At 33.6% G+C, this 19,112-nt stretch overlaps 1 long non-coding RNA gene across 1 annotated transcript in view; it reads left to right on the top strand.

Moving 5' to 3' along the window:
* Nucleotides 1–19,112, top strand: part of LOC122199390 — a 122,082-nt gene that overhangs the window by 60,112 nt on the left and 42,858 nt on the right. The window contains exon 2 of the long non-coding RNA XR_006193496.1: nucleotides 474–664. This is a non-coding gene — a long non-coding RNA (uncharacterized LOC122199390). The remainder of the gene's footprint in view (nucleotides 1–473; nucleotides 665–19,112) is intronic.

Here is a 19,112-nt window from a genome sequence, read left to right as displayed (position 1 = left end):
GTTGAAAATTCATATATTTTGAAGTATCCATGCATTAAGTCCTACATAAAATAAAATGTTTATATGTATGCTATTTAACTCATATAATTTTAAAGATAACTCATAAGTTCTATTATGCAAAGAGAAATATTCACTGATATGGGTATTCACAATTCATATTTATTTCTGTGTTGTAAGAATCCTGTCAAACATAGAATATATTCCTTTAGCTCCCAACATTTTCTTACCATGTATGTAGAAGGTCAGGAAGAGAATAATTGAAATATGCAGCTACCTACCATCTTGAAATAATTTACAGGCCCTTCTAATACTTTTGGAATGGAAAGTATCAGAAGTAAAGGCTCTCAAATTATATGAACGGATAGTTTTTAAGTGAAAATGACCACCAGTAGTACATTTTTGTATCTTACATTTTATTAATATTTTCAGTACCAACATTTTCTCTCTCCTCTTCATTTTCTGAATGGTCACAGGTTTTAAAAACATTTCTAGACCCTTTTGTGATCCACTTGCTACGTGAATGGAAGCTTGAAAGAATTGCTGCTATGACCACCCAAGCTTCTTTCAAATTTCTGAGGACCAGCCTTCCTGTGTAATTCAGTGTTTGATATTCAGATTGTTCTATTCCTACACGACAACACTTTGATCGCTTTCAGAAAAACTGGTAAGTATAACTGACAAAAAAGTATGTATTGTCTTAATATTTATGTGTATGCTTAAAAATGGTTTTTCTGAAAATAAATGGTAACTCTCTAGCCCTTAATATTTATGCACTTTAAACATGGATTTTAAATTATTTCCTTATGTAACATCTTTATTTCAGATTTTAAAAGTTCTGGGAAGAAGAGAGGCAAAAATAACTAATAATCTTATTTTAGAAATCATGGTGGAATTTGATGGCATATCAGATTTAATCTTTTTTTCTTTTTTTTTGTTTCAAGTTTTTAGTTAAATTCAGGATAGTTAACATATAGTGTAGTATTGGTTTCAGTGGTAGAATTTAGTGATTTATCACTTACATATAATACCCAGTGCTCATCACAGCAAGTGCCCCCCTTAATACCCATCACTCATTTAGCCCATCCTCAGATATAATCATATATTAGCCCCTCCATAAGAGATGTATTAAATACTGGCATATGACAATGACATTAATGGATATAATGTGAAATCCATTTTTTGTGGTATTTATTGTTCAGAGAATATCTATATCATATTATGCTTTTTAAAGTAAATTGTGAGCTTATGTTACACATCTGTACATTTTTAGAGACTTGTTTTTAGGGAAATTGGAACTTCCTCCAATCACACAATGTGAGATCTCAGCTGCTTTTAAAGGCAATCAAGATGGGTGCCTGGGTGGCTTAGTTAAGCAACTGACCTCGGCTCAGGTCATGATCTCACAGTTCATGGGTCCAGGCCCCACATCAGGCTCTGTGCTGACAGCTTGGAGCCTGGAGCCTGCTTTGGATTCTGTGTCTCCCTCTCTCTGCCCCTCCCCAACATGTGCCCTGTCTCTCTCTCTCTCTCTCTCAAAAATAAATAAAATGTAAGAAAAAAATTTTTAAATAAAAAAAAAATTAAAAAAATAAAGGCAATCAAGAAACTTATATGGTATCATGATGTTAATCAGTAATGAACTTTTGATGTAGAGCACTAATTATTTGTCTTACAAAAGAAATTTATGGGAGCAAACACATCAATAATTTTGATAGTTAAAATAATAATTAGCTGTTATTACTCTTGCTGATTGGATGGTAATCACAATAAATGAGTCCTCAAATTTTGATTTTCCTAACAAAATAGAATCCATATAATTTTCTCTGTCATAGAAATTGATATATCAAGTCTTGGATAAATAATGAGGTATCTCATTTACCAACTGCAACAGCCTCTGTTCGTAAAAGATCACAACAGCGTCTTTCTGTTCACATAGTCTTCTGAAATGTGAACTTGTCTCTCTCTCATCAAGAAGTGGAGTAGTGTGTATCACTCCCTGAATCTGACCAATAAGATAAGGCAGAAGTAATGGTGTTGGACCAGTAGTGAGCTCAGTCTTTAAATGGCCTAGTAATTTGCATATTCTACAAACCCTATAGGAAGTGCAATTATCTTTCCATTAAGAAAAAAATAAAAAGCAAAAACAAAACAAACAAACAAAAGCCCAAATTTGGAAATGAGACGAAATACAAAGGAAGAGAACAAAAGTACTAAATGTGTAAGAAATGGATCCACCAGTTCCAGCACTCCATTTTCTGCCATCTGGACAGGAACGACTAACTGGTCCTTCCACAAAATCATGAACAAATGATTTTTTTTTAAGCCACTAAAACGTGGCTAGTCAGTTATGAGGACATCTAAAACACCCATGCTCACTTGGAAGAAACACAAAACATAATGAAAATATAGGTGATTGAATTCTATTAATAATAGTAGATTACAAGTAAAATTAGACTGTGTAATGTACTTCCATCAATTATTAAAAAAATATTAACTTATTTTTGAAAGAGAGAGAGAGAGAGAGAGGGCAGGGGAAGGGCAGAGAGAGGAGAGAGAGGAGAGAGAGAATTCCAAGCAAGCTTGCTCTGTCAGCTCAGAGCCCAGTGCAAGGCTGGAATTCACAAAGGGCTCCAACTCACGAACCATGAGATCATGACATGAGTTGAAATCAAGAGTCAGATGCTTAACTGACTGAGCCACCCAGGGGCCCCAGCTCAATTATTTATTGACTACTTATTATGGTTTTCTTTTCAAGAACTGTCCTTTCCCAACTGAGAGTGTCAACATTATCGCTGTCCTATAGTCCTTTTTGTAGGTAAATGACACAGGGTAGTCAATAATACAATCAATGCTACAGTGATTGTATTAAAGGTTATACAGAGCTAGAAAATAAGAATCCTTTTTGTGAGATTTTCATTAGTTCTAGGAATGAGGAAATGGAATTTGAAATGGATATGACTGAGGACCAGGTGATCCTTGGGTTGCCAGTGGATATTAAGGCCAACATGTGGAAAAGGCCTGTCTAAGAATTAATTTTAAAAATATATAAATCAAAGTGAATCAAAGTGAACAGAAAAAGACAGACAACTGATGACATCTTTTGAACTCCAGGGCCCAGTCATGCCTTAAGCAAGAGCTTTCCCTTTCATTTCACAGATATGTTAGCAGCAAGATATGTTTTTTCCTTGAACTACTTAGATTTGGTTTTCTGTTACTGAAACTCCACATCCTGACTAACCAATATGGAATGTTGTGTGATCTTGGAGATGGAAAGGATTTATAACAGAGATCCTGCCTATCATGAATTTAGTTATGAAGTTAATTTTAGATTGGAAATAGCCTCAATATTCACTTAAAAAGCAATTGTTGAGCATTTATTGTGTGCAAAATGTGTGTATTAGACATATAGTGGTACACATACATGTCCTTCTACCATATATGTTCTTAAGAAACTAACAATAAGTTGAAACATTTTATGTTTTTAGGTAATACAAAAGTTATGGCTTCCAATTTGAGATTTGGGGGATAAAACAGAGCCATTTACTACCAGGAGTTCCCATGGGAGCATATAGTTGTTAAACACTGGGAAATAAATTAGAAGAACCCTTTCCTCATCCTCTCCTTGTGTCTAGTCTATTTTTTTTCCCCTTTTCTCAGATGACCTCATAGGGCACAAGTCTAAAGAGATTAATGTATCCACACAACACTGGAGTTGTTCAAGAGCATACAGCAGTATTATAAGAAAAAACATTCCCAAACTATTATTTTCAAATAGTTCCTTAGCTTGAGTTGGAGGACGCACATAGATGACAGTATGACATCCACATGAGGTGTTATTTCACATATGCCATCGCACCCAGCAGAAAGATGTTCTAGCACAAGACACCTCCATCCTGGAGTGAGCTGCATTATTTCTTCCACTGATTAGTTTTTTATGTACTTAGCAATACATAGTTTTCCCAGCTGAGTCAGTCCTCTCAATACCTTAGGCATTTTATTAATTTTCTCTTCATTTTGTTTTATTAATTTTCTCTTCTTGAAGAAATATCACTTTGAACTCTGAGCCTTTTGACTTGCTCCAATCTGGGACTAATGTCCCTGCTGGGCTCATTGCATATCTGGCATGTTAGGAATACCCTTAATAAAAACTGCAATAATAATAGCACATGCATCTAGTAATTGCTATTTCTAGGCATTTCACTAAATATTTTACCTTTGATAATTCAATTATGTTTATTTTTAAAAGTTTTATACATGAGGTTTTGAGATAAATACAGAAAAACTGATTTGCCCAAGATCATACCGCTAACAAGTGACCAGGGTGGGATTGTAACAAAGTAATCTGTCTCTAGAGTCCTTGGGAGGTCTGAAAATGACTTTCTTTAAATGTTATTTATTTTTGAGAGAGAGAGAGACAGAGTGCAAGCAGGGGAGGAACAGAGAGAGGAAGACACAGGCTCCAGGCTCTGAGCTGTCAGCACAGATAGCGGGTTTCAAACTCATGAACCGCAAGATCATGACCTGAGCTGAAGTTGCCAACTGAGCCACCCAGGCACCCCCAAAACCGATTTTTTAATGATAGTTTCAGAAGGTATAAAATTTGACTGAAAATTATTGCTTTATCATTTCCCTTCTCTCTAACTCTTTGAGAAATCTGATAGACTTATCTGCAGCCTGTGTCGTGTGGGCAGCTGGGACTTCTTCCAATCAACATAATCTCTCCTATAATCTGTGTCATTGACTAGTTGAACTCTCTAAATACATGTCTTCTTAAATACCTCCATCAGGTCAATTTCCTCACTCTCGTTGGGAATACAGTCCAGCGAATCTCTGGGTATCAGCTTGTGCATCCAGTCCTGCTGTTTTACACAGGATTGATTGGTTTTCTCTGTCAGATGTACCTCTTTTACCATATAACAATATTTGACAGCCTTTGTCTGAGATTTGCTACTGTGTATGTTCCCCTCAGAATTCTTCAAATAATATTCATTACATTTTAGTCCATTTTTCACCCTTACTCATAAATACTGATTCAAAATTACAGATATCTAATAGCTTCTATCAGTGCATTTCGTTCTGATATTTCTCTATAACCAGACTGATGGCATATTCTCTTTCTCTTTGTACCTTTATATGTTTCTCCATCCATTCATGTATTCACTAAGATAACTTCTCTGTATCTTATTCTTAAATTTGAGTCCATGGTGACTTCTTATTTCTTGAGATTCAGATTCATATTCCCAAACTATATCCACATCAAGGAAGTAAACACATAATCAAGCACACAAACATACTCAAAAACAGCCTATCCTCATAATTCCTATCCTGAAGTACGTTCTCTCTGTAGGTATTCAGGTATTCAGTATTGTTATTCTGGATTCAAACTCCAGAGTCATTGCTTCTCTTCCTTCTCATTTTTACTTATTTGGTTAGTTACAAATTGTATTGATGCTATCTGAGCAAAGCCTTTCTGAATCCCTTTATTTCAAATGCAGTTAGCTCTTTTATTTCGTAACAGATTATCTCCCTCCTGCCATATATATCCTTCCCCTAGACAGCATGCACATTATTCTGCAAAGGAGGATTTTGAACATTCTCAAAGATATTCTACTTCTCTTATTTCAGATAATAAATTGTCATTTTATTTAGAAAACTATGTAAATTATAGGCAAAACAAATATATTTTTAGAATTATATTTTACATACATAATTATATATTATATAATATTATATATATACTAAGATAAATAGTGTCATATAGAGAGTTTTAGACATGTCTTTCTTTTTTCCTCCAGTGAGCTCTTTTTTATAAATTTTATAAATGAATTTAGATTCCTGGGAAAAGAGAGAATCCTAACTATTGTTAAATGAAACTTTAAGTACCTCATCGGTCAACTCTCAACATTAATTAGCAGTCATCAACAGGGAACTTCATCTTTTCTCTTCCTCAGATATATTTGTATTTTATTCATATATATTCCAAATTTTATTTCAAAATAGGAATCTGAAATATAAGAATAAAGTTATCTTAAGATGAGTTAATAACAGTTTATTCATTAAATGATAATCAAATTTGATAAAAGTTATAAATTGTTCATTTTTTTCTATTAAAGTTTGTAGGAAAAAATTGTAAAAGTAAATATACATCTAGGTGCCTCCCAACTGACTCTAGTTAAGCAGAATGAAGGGTGTAAAATCTATGGCAATGTTAACAAAAATCATCATGAATTCTATATCCCTCAATATTTGATGTTTTCAAGGATAAAAGGAAAACAAAATGTTTATAAAATAAGATTTCTTTATTCCTTAATTTCTCTTTCTGTTGCTTCATTATTGGTGTATAGAAATGCAACAGATTTCCTTGTGTTGATTCTGTATCCCACAACTTTACTGAATTCATCAATCAGTTCTAGTAGTTTTTTGGTGGGATCTTTCAGATTTCCTACATAGAGTACTATGTTACCTGCAAATAGTGAGAACTGTATTTCTTCCTTGCCAATTTGGATGCCTTTTGTTTCTTTTTATTGAATGTTTACTGTGGTTGAAACTTCCAGTATTGTGTTAAATAACAATGCTAAGTTACACAATTTATTATTTTACACTTATGCTTAAAATTAATAAAAAATTTCATTGTTAGAACATACTGTTTAAAGTTCTAGAATCTTAGTGGCCCCTGGATGGCTCAGTCTGTTAGGTGTCCAACTTCAGCTCAGGTCATGATCTCATGGTTTGTGGGTTTGAGCCCCATGTCAGGCTCTGTGCTGATGGCTCAGAGCCTGGAGCCTGCTTTGGATTCTGTGTCTCCCTCTCTTTCTGCCCCTCCCCCACTCACGCTCTGTCTGTCTCTATCAAAAAATGAATAAACGTTAAACAAAATTTAATTAAATAAAAAAAATAAAGTTCTAGAATCTTAGTAACATTTGGCTCAACTAAATATTTGTTAAAGTTTAACAAAATTCAAAGATACTATGAAAACATAAACCTTTTTTTCACTGTTGATTATATAGTTTATTTTACACATACCTAATAGCCATGCTTAATTAAAAAGTTAAAATTATATTTTATTGATATGTAAAGTTAAAATATTATATCTTATTATTTGTGTTTTGTTTTACAATTATTTAGTAAATCTTTTATTAATGTGGCCAACATACTATGGAGACTGAAGAGTGAACTGCCCTTATGTTAAATGAGGGAGATCTGTTTGTCTCCAACCCAGGTACACTTTGATAAGGACCTAGTTCTACTTTAAATTAAGTAGTAAGATGGGAGGATAGCAAAATCTATAAAACAGATTTTATATGTGAGCAACAGCTCTTGATGCCTTATATAAGAAGAAATTATTACTTCTCTACTTTTCAAAAGATTTTCTCTGATTTACATGTTTTTAGAAAGACCACACGTGAATAAGTTATATATCCTTACAATTTTTGCATATGTCTTTGATTATATTTAATGTCAATGTATGTTTACTTTCAGTCATGTTGGCCCTTTGATGCAGGGCAATGTAAAATTATTTTTATCTACTCACACTTTATAAACCTCAAAATATTTAGTACAAAGATAAGTCTAATATGTAATTGTTACTGGAATTTCAAAATTCATTGACTTCTTAAGCAGGAGAAACTTAAAAAAGAAAAGTCTCTTCTTTGTTTTATCTTTAGCTTAAAGTTTTATCTATTGCTGCCATAATTACTAAAATTCTTTGAACCGAGTCTCTGTTTTTCCCTCCTTCTTCTCTTATCTCTATCCCCAAAGCCATTTGATTAAAATTTCAAGTCTCTTAACAGCACTCCTTCTTCCTGAATAATGCCCACATGCTTATAGGCATTCCTATGGGGTTTTGTTCAATTAAAAATATCATATGAGATATAGAAAATTCAGAAATAATACTCAGAACATCTATTCCTAATTATCAGAAAATGTTCTAAAAACAGCACATTTGTACTTGGGACAAGTATAAATCTAATATGTTAACATTATATGGCACATGGTAGGCATTCATAAAGGATCACATAACATTTAAAATTGGCATTTCAAATTTACTTTGCAACTGTTTAGCTTTTAGGGGACTGAACTGAGTTCAGAATAACAATGCATAGGGAATAGAAACTGATGTGTGAAATGATTATTAATAGAATGTCTTAGTGCCTTATAAAAATGGTGACCTTGAAATCAAGTAGAAATTTGAGAAGTTAAAATTTATTTTGTGTGGGGAAGTATTTAAAACTGAAATAATTAACTGAGATTGGAGTCAAAGAGCACAAGTTTTTTGTTTGTTTGTTTGTTTGTTTTTTCTTTTCTTTAAATTTGGGGTGGAAAATGTATGACTGTAAAGAATTTATGTAGTCTGTTCTATCCTGACCCAAAGGACTCTACTCAAAGGATTAATTGTGGTCTTTTCCACTAATTGAGATTTAGTCTGACTTTGTTCTAATAAATTAGCCTCTGTTGTGCATCATTTTAAATGCTCCAGTGAACACACACATTTTCCAATTTCAAATGAATCCAATTGATGTATTGCCATGAATGCACCCTGATGCTGTATTTCAATATTTTGCAGAGGTTCATCTTAGCTCCCTGTTAAAGAAAGTTTCAAGAAAGAGGATTAAAAAATTTACTCCATATTGTTGTGGATTAATACATCTTTTAAAATATTAATTCCATATTTGTAACTCAGAGTGTTTTATCCCAAAATGCATGAAAGCAGATATAAGGGCAGTTAAAAGAACAGACTGCATTACTTGATATATAAAAAAACTTTAGAAATTATAGTCACTTTAGATTCATACCACAGGTTATTTGGAAAAAAAAAAAAGTCTTCTTCTAGTCCTTTGAAAGACTGTAGGTGGCAAAATGATGTAGGTATTAGTATTTAAGCATGAATTTGAAAAATTGAAAATTCTCTCATGATTTTCTATTGTATAAACAAAACACAAGCTTTAAAGCAATATCTCCAATAATTATTTCAATTAATTTATTTTATTATTATATTTAATATCCATCTACTTTTAATGATAAGTTTATTTGTAAAATTATTTTATTTACTTATAGATGAATATTTGGAAAATAGAACTCATTACACCTTCATAGATTTTTTTCACACACAGAAAAAGATAAAAAGGGGAAATACTGAAATATTAGCCTGTCCCTTATACATTTAGAGTAGTCCAGATTGGCCCCATGTTAATGTCAAAAATAATATATCATATCAATTCTTTTAGGACCTGAATCCTGGTTTTTTTTTGTTTGTTTTTTCTTTGTTTTTGTTTTGTTGTTTTGTTACAACCAGTAACAAAGTACAGTACAGTACTTTGGAGTACAGTAGGAATGCAGTATACAACTGTATTTCATTAGGAGCTCAAAGCAATAATTGTACACAACCAAATACACACTCTTTTTGTGTTTAGGAAAGACAGAGATTAGTTTGAACTGGTACAAGTTTTTAGTGAGGTTGTTTAGAGTGGAATGTAGATCAGGAAAATGATAAATGAGTGAACTTCAGATATTTAGATAGAGAGGACAAAAATAATTTTACAGAAGGACTGGATTGAGGGAAGCTTTAAAATTTTAAATTATTACAATCTACTTTGAGATCATAAGTGAAGTAGATGTGGGAGCTCAATGCACTGTGAGAGGTATGGATTTGGTCTTACCAGGGATTCCAACTGGGACATTTTATTTTATTTTTTTTTAATTAATGTTTATTTTTGAGAGAGAATGAAAGAGAGAGCGGTGGAGAGGGGCATAGAGAGAGGAAGCACAAAATCCAAAGTAGGCTCCAGGCTCTGAGCCGTCAGCATAGAACCCAATGCAGAACTCAAACCTAAGAACCGTGAGATTATAACCTGAGCCAAAGTGGCATGCTTAACCAACTGAGCCACCAAGGCGCCCCTCAACTAGGACATTGTAGATCTACCACTAGATCCTCAGGCCCAATGAGTATATTGAAAGACACTGTTATAGCTCAGTAAAGCTGGAAAAATAAAATAAAATAAAAAAGAGAGAGAGAGAGAGAGAGAAAAGAAAGGAAAAGAAAAGAAAAGAAAAAGCAAGAAAAGAAAAGAAGAAAGGAAAGACATGGTTGAAAACTCTAGAAAGGCACATAAGGCATATCAGCATGATGAAATCCCACCATCCTGATGATGGTGTCCAGAATGGTCTCTATTGACCATCTTCTACCTATTTCGCTCCGGGCCCCATTTGTGCCATTCACACTTTTAAAAATTATTGAAGACTCAAGAATGATTTTTTTGATGTGATTTATACCTCTCTGGATTTAGAAATTAGAAATTAGATAATTTAAAATATGCATTGATTTAAAAATAATGAAAATAAACTCAGCTAACATAAATAACGTATTTTTAAATAAAATGCAACTATAATTTCAAAAACATAAGAAAACTTAGTAGGTATGTGACATTGTTTGCATATTTGGAATTTCTTTAATGAATAGCTTAATAGTAGACTGCTAAACTCTCCTATTGCCTTCTGCATCAAATCTGTTGCCAAATGTTTTGGGTGAAGTCTATAAAGAAAATTCTGTTCTACACAGATGTGTAGTTGGAAAAGAGAAGACCTCAAGGACCTCAGGCATCCTCAGATCACATGTCCATGACCATTGGATTAAAGAGAATGTGGAAACCTACTCATTATGAGACTATTATAGCACTGGAACTATTAGGTAAATGTGTAAATGGTTTCATCCAGTCACTTAACATGCAAATCAGTATTTTTAACTTGCCCAGGACTTATTCTTAAATGAAGACATTTTTTACTCCCTAATGTGTCCCCTGGTATATAACTGCTCATTCATTAAACAAGTTTCATGCCACTACAAGGATTTGAACCAATATCCTTAAACAAATTCTAGAAAAGTAGTAGAATGTGTTTTATGCAGTTCGACGCTTGCTTTTGTAACACGACAGAGACAACATAACAGAGATCAGAGGAACTTTTACTTCATCCTCATTAGAGTACTCACACGTGTTCTGGGATTGCACACTCAGACACAGCTGAGCACTGTTACAGTGACACAATATAAATCTATGTGGTAGGTAATAATACAGAAGCATTTGCTTCTGTTACTGCATACCTTCCCTACTTCCAGTGGGCCTCATTTTTTTCAAACATCTGCTTCCCCTTGTCCATCAAATTCTTAATAATAATAATGTTTATTATTTATTTGTGTCTCATTAACACCTAATTAAATATGCAGTGTCATCCAGAGGTTTTATATCTTAGGCAAAGATGGATCATATCTGTTGACTTAGCATCTCTCTTGTGACATTCAGTCATTCCATCACTGTGCAATACTGAATTTATCTTTGAGTAACTTGTAGGGAATAAATCCTTTACGTTTTCAGAAGCAGCTATTTTAACTCCAAATGTCTATAACTCAATCTTTCTACTTACACTTGTCTACTACTGCCACTACCTACTATAGACGTATAATGTATAACAGGATGCACTTCAAAGAAGACACAAAACATTCACACATGTCCAAAGTATCCACATGGAAATAACCAAATAAGCCATAATAAAAAAAAATAATGAATAAGCAATGTGAACGAGTTTTTATAAAAGGAAAAATGTTATTTTTTCCTCAATAACATAACAATATTGTTTCTATTTGACTTCTCTTGAACAATTTATGTCCTTCCTTCAAATGTGTCCTATTAGCCACATATTTTATCAGCTCTCAATATGTTCTTTCAGAATTCTACTTTCTATCAGATGATATTGCTGTTTCATTGCTTTAACCTTTGTTTTTGAGCAGATGCTTCCTGAATTTGTCTTTATAATTCCTCACCACAAATCTGACCAGGAACATGATCAGAGATTTTCACTTTGGAATCTGGCTCGCATCCAAACTTTGCTTTGTACTCCTATCACTAGCATTTAGATCATGGACTCTGTATGCCTTGCCTTAACTATTTCAACAGTATCCAGACCGTTATTTTTATTATCATACTGAACAGCTCTCAATACATTCAAGCTCTCACCATTTTATCTTCCCTGAAACAAAGATGCATTTTGCCAGTATACTGTTCAAATTCCTTAACACGGCATATAGACTAACATCCAGACCCATGAATGTTAAAATTTGGGGATATCCATTCCTTTCCCGCTATTGTTCTTCTTTTAAAATTCCTGTTCAATAAAACAAAAAGCTAGAAAAAAAAATGGAAATTTTCTAAAGCAGTATGACAGAGCAAGGAGAGGGGGAGTTATGATCGGCTGCTATGCAGATAATTTAGGAGATTAAAGGAAAGTTGCTCCTACCATTTGGTAGTGGATGAGATGAAAGGGGCAGAGAGACAGTTTGGTTCCATACAGATGAATATGTATCATTTAGGGAAGCTTCTTCAGCCACTATCAAGGAAGAAAAAAAGTAGAATGCCTAGAAATTATCAGAGGCTTCAACAGGCAATCCAAACGAACTGACCACACGAGTAACAACCAACAAATAATAGTGGATTCAAACGAACACATTTGAACCTGCGGGCTGTTCTAGTATTTGACTCATCTAGCTTTGCAGAAAGTTGAACCATCTGTTTAATCCTGTATTTGGCCATCACATAACACTATGGCAGGGGACTGAGGGGTGGGTGAACTGTCACCAAAATGGAAAGCAGTCTTTGAAAAGTGACCACATGGGTCTACAGTTTCTAATCAAATATTACAAAATGAAAAAGATCTTCAATTGGTCATATTGATATATTTCTAGATATGTCTCCTGACACAGGGAAAACAAAAGAAAAACTATAGGGACTACATCAAAATAAAAAGCTTCTGCACAGCAAAGGAAACAACTAATAAAACTAAAAGACAACCTACAGAATAGAAGATATTTGCAAATGACATATCCAATAAAGAGTTAGTATCCAAAATATATAAAGAACTGATACAACTCAACACCAAAAAAAAAACAAATAATTTAATTAAAAATGGACAGAATACATGAATAGACATATCTTCAAAGAAGACATGCACATGGCCAACAGACATAAGAAAAGATGTTCAACATTACTTATTAGCAGGGAAATGCAAATCAAAACCATAGTGAAATATTACCTCACACCTGTCATAATGGCCAAAATAAAATAAATAAATAAATAAATAAGAAATTACAAGTGCTGGCAAGGACGTGAAGAAAAAGGAACCCTCTTGCACTATTGGAGTGAATGTAAACTGGTGCAGCTACTGTAAAAGGCAGTATGGAAGTTCCTCAAAAACTTAAAAATTGAATTACCCTACAACTGAAAAATAGAACTACCCTACAATCCAGTAATCACATTACTGGGTACTTACCCAAAGAATATGAAAACACTAGTTCAAAGGGATATATGCACCCCTATGTGTATTACAGCATTGTTTACAATAGCCAAACTATGAAAGAGTCCATGTGTCCATCAACACATGAATAGATAAAGAAGATGTGATATATATAAAGGAATGTTATTCAGCCATAAAAAAGAATGAAATATTGCCATTTGCAACAACATGGATGGATCTAGACAGCATAATGTTAAGCAAAATAAGCCAGTCAGAGAAAGACGAATACCATATGATTTCACTCATATGTGGAACTTAAGAAACCAAAAAAAATGAACAAAGGAAAAAAGAGAGACAAACCAAACAATAGACTCTTAACTGTAGGGAACAAACAGATGGTTATCAGAGGTGAGGTGGGTGGGTGGATGAATGAAATAGGTGACAGAAATTAAGAGTACACTTATCTTTTTTATTAATTTTTTTCAACATTTATTTTTGAGAGACAGAGAAAGTCAGAACATGAGTAGGGAAGGGGCAGAAAGAGAGGGAGACACAGAATCCAAAGCAGGCTGAGCTGTCAGCACAGAGCCCGATGTGGGGCTCAAACCCACAAACTGTGAGATCATGACATGTACTGAAGTCAGATGCTTAACTGACGGAGCCACCCAGGGGCCCTAAGAGTACCTTTGTCTTGATGAGCACTGAGTAATATATGAAATTGTTGAATTCCAAATTTATTGTACACATGAAAGTAATATAACACTGTATGTTAACTACACTGGAATTAAAATTAAAAAAAATAAAATTTAAATATAATAAAAAAATAAGCTGAACTCCTAGAAACAAAGAATGGTTGTTTGCCAAGGTTTTGGGAGTATGGGAAATGAGAAGACATTGATCAAAAGGTACAAACTTCCAGTTATAAGAGGAATAAGTTTTGGAGATATAATGTATATATAGTATGGTGACTATAGTAAATAATACTGTATTGTATAGTTGAAAGTTGCTGAGAGCATTGATCTTAAATATTATCACCATAACAACAAACATGGTAATAATGTGAGGTAAAAGACTTGTTAATTAACCTTATTGTGGTAATCCCTTACCAATATACACATGCATCAAATCATCACATTGTGCCCCTAAACTTACACATTGTCATATGTCAGTTCTATCTCAATAAAGCTGATGGGGGTGGGGGAGAAAGCTCTTCAATTGGCAGAAAAAATTGAATCTACATTAAATCTTTTAAAAAAACTGATATAAATTTTATTATGGTCATTATTTACCCAATCTAGTGTAGATATTTTTGCATCACTACAAAAATACACACACACACACAGACACACACACACACACACACACAATAAGTTTGATCAGAGGGTTTTAAAACTAAGGATGATATGTATCATACGTACGTTATGTAACCTTCCTAAAGTCTGTAAAGATAAAAGTAAATCTGAAATATATGTGGCCATAAAAGATTTGGATAAGCCATGGTGGGATGGTGGGTCTGTATAGTTGGTTATAGAAGAGAAGGACTCCATGACACCCCAGAATCAAACAAGGAAATAGACATTTCCTTTAACCTCATCATCCATAGGAATGAGTTAATTTGAGCAAAGCATAATCGTGAGGGAATGTTAAACAGGAAGAATTATTTTCTTTATGAAATTACATGTTTCCATCTTAAAATCCAAATGGGGAGAACAAAATTGATCTATATATATTTTCTGGTTTGTGAGGCATGTATGACTGTAAATGATTATACTAACAGGTATTAAAGTCTATCCATTTTCCTTATTATCAAGAAAAGATCCAGCTTTATTTTACTTTTACATTCAGGTAAGACATGCTTTTACTGTTGCTAATGTTTGTTTTTTCTTTAAAATTTCCCAGGGCAAAATACGTAATACATATAATGAGTTAGAAATGATCGTTATTCATTTATAGCCTCTCCAGTTAGAGTGAAATATTGTCGTTTTTAGGTCATTGTATAATGGTGTTTCTGGCATACGTGGATTGAATAAAGTAACTTTCAGTGCCAAGGTTAATGTATCAACTTCAGGTAGTTGCTTTGTTGAATTTTGTTAAATATTCTTGAGCTTCTCTAACCCTCTGAGACAGACTGAAATGAAAAGGAATTTAATTAGAGTGTGCTGGGAATGTAATGTGGTACATTAAGTTTTTATTAAGAAAACTGGTACTGAACCACAGTGTTATTGGTTCTGAAATTATCCTTCTAGATAAACAAAATACACATATGTGTAGATAAGGAGAGTGGATGTAAAGGGAGCTTATCAAAGAGTACTAATTCAATGAAAGTTTACATCATAAGGTAATTTTGAAAAAAAAGAGAATTTTCTCATACTGTGTAAAATTCAGAAAGAAAGTTCCTGTTTAATTTTGGAATCCCTGTACAAGAGCAGTTATGCTGTACCATTTTAGTCATTGGATTTCAGTACTTCTGTGATTAATTTCAAAAGCACATTGGTCCAGGATTATTATTAGGTTGGTCTGGTAATGCAAAATCTGTCAAGAAGGCCTTGAAGTGGAAATCACACAGATGCATACAAAGTTCTAGTTTAAAATACCTTTAACTCAAGGATTTTGCTATTTTCGTTTTATCTGGTGAAGGAAGTTCAAAATTAACACAATTAATTCAAATGGCCCATATTTTTAGAAGTGTGTAATATATTCTGGGGAATAAAAACACTGATACTTCCCAAAATAGCTCAAATTAATAGATGTCTGTTTAGTCTAAGGAGCTAATATGAATTAAATAATTATTAATATTATATTAATAGCAAATTAATAAAATTGGGTATAATAACATACAAAATGAGATAAATAAATCTCATAAATAGCAAACGTGTTTTCCAGAATTTTGAAGTCTGACTAGAACAGAGAAGATTTCTTTTTCTTCCCCCTATGCCTCATCAGGTCCACAAACATTATTTATATTTTTTTTATATCAATTTGTTTATGTTTATTTATATTTGAGAGAGAGGGAGACAGAACACAAACAGGGAAGGGGCATAGAGAAAGTGGAACACAGAATCCAAAGCAGGCTCCAGGATCTGAGCTGTTAGCACAGAGCTTGACGCGGGGCTCGAATCCACGAACCATAAGATCATGAACCTGAGCCAAGATCAGACGCTTAGCCAACTGAGCCAACCAGGTGCCCCTACATTATTTTGATATCAAATAGTCATGTGTGACTATCTCATGTATTGCAGTTAAAATTTATATAAATCTCCAATTCAGTTAACCCATCATCACAATATTTTCTCTGATTTATTTACTTTAATATAATCTATTATTTAAATTATATGAGTAATTATTTAATCTTGTGTTTAGTTTAGTGCATGCAACTACAATGTCATAAAATAACCATGATAATTTATTATCATTTTGACTATCTCAGTCATCCACTATTAAAAATCAATCACTTAGAATATTTTATATAGATTTTTCACTTTCGTATGATAAAATTTCATCTTTTTTAATTTTCATTTATTTTTGAGAGAAAGAAAAAGAGAGTGTGTGCATGGGGGAGGGGCAGACAGAGGAGGGGGACAGAAGATCTGAAGCAGGCTCTGTGCTCAGAGCAGAGAGCCCCACGCAGTGCTTGAACTCACCAAGCATGAGACCATGATCTGAGCCAAAGTCAGACAGAACTGACTGAGCCATCCAGGTGCCAAAAATTTCATCTTTTTAACTACAACTCCATAAAAAGCACTACTTCTTCATGTGTTTTTCTCATAATCAGTAAGTTTATTTCCTCAAAAATATTATAAATAAGTCTGACTTAACGATGTTTCAACTTCAATTTTTGACTTTTTGATAGTGCAAAAGCAATGAGCACGCAGTAGAAACTGCACTATAAGTTTTGAATTTTGTGCTTTTCCAAGACTGGGGCATGCAGTAGATACTCTCACATGATGCTGGGCAGAGGCGGCCAGCCGTAGCTCCCTCCCAGTCAGCCGTGCCACCGTGAGGGTCGACAACTGATACACTTAACAACCACGCTGTACCCTTACAGCATTCCATTTTTCACTTTCAGTTCGGTATTTAGTAAATTACATGAGATCTCCAGCACTGTATTATAAAATAGGCTTTGTGTTAGAGCGTTTTGCCCAAATACAGGCTAATGAAAGTGTTGTGAGCATGTGTCAGGTAGGCTAGGCTAAGCTGTGATGGTCCATAGGTTAGATGAATTCAGTGCATTTTCCACTTAATGATATTTTGAACTACAGTGAGTTTTTCAGGACATACCCCATCATAAGTTGAGAAAGATCTGTAGTTCTTCTCAAAGTTTGTTTTAAAATGACAAATATATTTTGTTAAAACTAAATGAATTCTAAAACATATTTAGTGTAAACCTGTGCAAGTTTCAAATCTGTTTACCCTCCAAGAATTGTAAGCTCTTTGATCAATAAGCATCACTTTCAGTGCTTATATTTAAGGAGACCTATTCTGTGAGCCAAGAAGAGAGCCTTGCCAGGAACTGAAGCTACACGTACTTTGTTTTCAGACCTACAGCCTCTAGAACTGTGAGAAATACGCATCTGTTGTCTAAGCTACCCAGTTTATGGTATCTTGTTATGGCAGCCTGAGCTGACTAATACATCTGCCAACATCATAATATCACCTCAAAATGAATTACTAGTCAAAATAATATGTAATGTAAATTCTGGACCCAAGGCAAGTCTTCTCTTTTCTATTTAGAGTAGTAGAAATATACATAATGTAGCCAGTTCTTCGTGACTTTAACTTTACATTTTTCATTAGTCACAACATTAGCAGCTGTGTTTCTCCTTGTTAAAGGATCCTAGAAATAAATGCAGGTGTTCCAGGAGACAAATGCAAATGCTATCAGCTTCCTCATTTTTTAATCCACTGAGTGTTTAATTATGGAATGCTGTCTTTAAGTTTTATTTATGTTAATAGAACACCTTACAAAATAGATGAAGAGCAAGAGTTAAAATTTCAGAAAAGTCCATGAATTATTCTTATCATCAATCACGTCACTGTTGACAAATGCTCCATATGTTCACGTCTCATGCTTTCCTTGATTTTTAATGTGCTTTGAATATCAGTGCTTGACTAAACCATGTCTAAATTTTAAAAGGAAAATAGTAAGCTAATATGTAACTTTAAATGTTAATTTACCTTTCCTATCTGTTACAAAATCCTGATTTATATCCGTCGCTGCATTTATTTACATATGCATCTTACTTACTCAAATTAAATGGGAACAATGAAAGGCCGTGTGGCTAGGGTCCATGTTTTATACCATTTTCTGATTTTAACAACAACTAAAGGTCAACATTTCAAGAGATGTTTTGAAATAGTGTACAAAATTTTATAAATAAGAGTTATTCACAAAATATTCTGTAATTCTGCCTCTGCCTTTCACCAAGTGGCTGTGACTTGAAAGTCTTGGATACTTTGTATGCACTGATAGAAAATAACTTCAGGCAAGTTACTTAGACTCACTGTGCTTTATTCCATCATTGAAAAGAAGGATGTTAAAGGTACCTATCTCATTTTTGTTGGAGGGATTACAGGTTTTTTAACTGCAAAACATAGTGCTAGATATAGTAGTGCTATATAAGTACTAGCTACTATTTTCCTAATTATTATTATCATTATTAATGTTAATATTAACTTATTTTATCATTTATGGAAATCTGAGTACATGCTATGTGGCTTCTGCAAACATCCGCTGAACACAGAGGGATATATAACAAACCCAGCCAAATGAGCCTGGCCAGCAATTCTCAGTGGCTCCAAGTTCCGATCATTGTGATTCAGTCCTCCTGATCCAT

Source organism: Panthera leo, chromosome A1 (assembly GCF_018350215.1).
Source record: "Panthera leo isolate Ple1 chromosome A1, P.leo_Ple1_pat1.1, whole genome shotgun sequence".
Lineage (NCBI taxonomy): Eukaryota > Metazoa > Chordata > Mammalia > Carnivora > Felidae > Panthera > Panthera leo.
The sequence above is the reverse complement of the archived record's forward strand: the minus strand, read 5'-3'. Positions and strand labels throughout refer to the sequence as shown.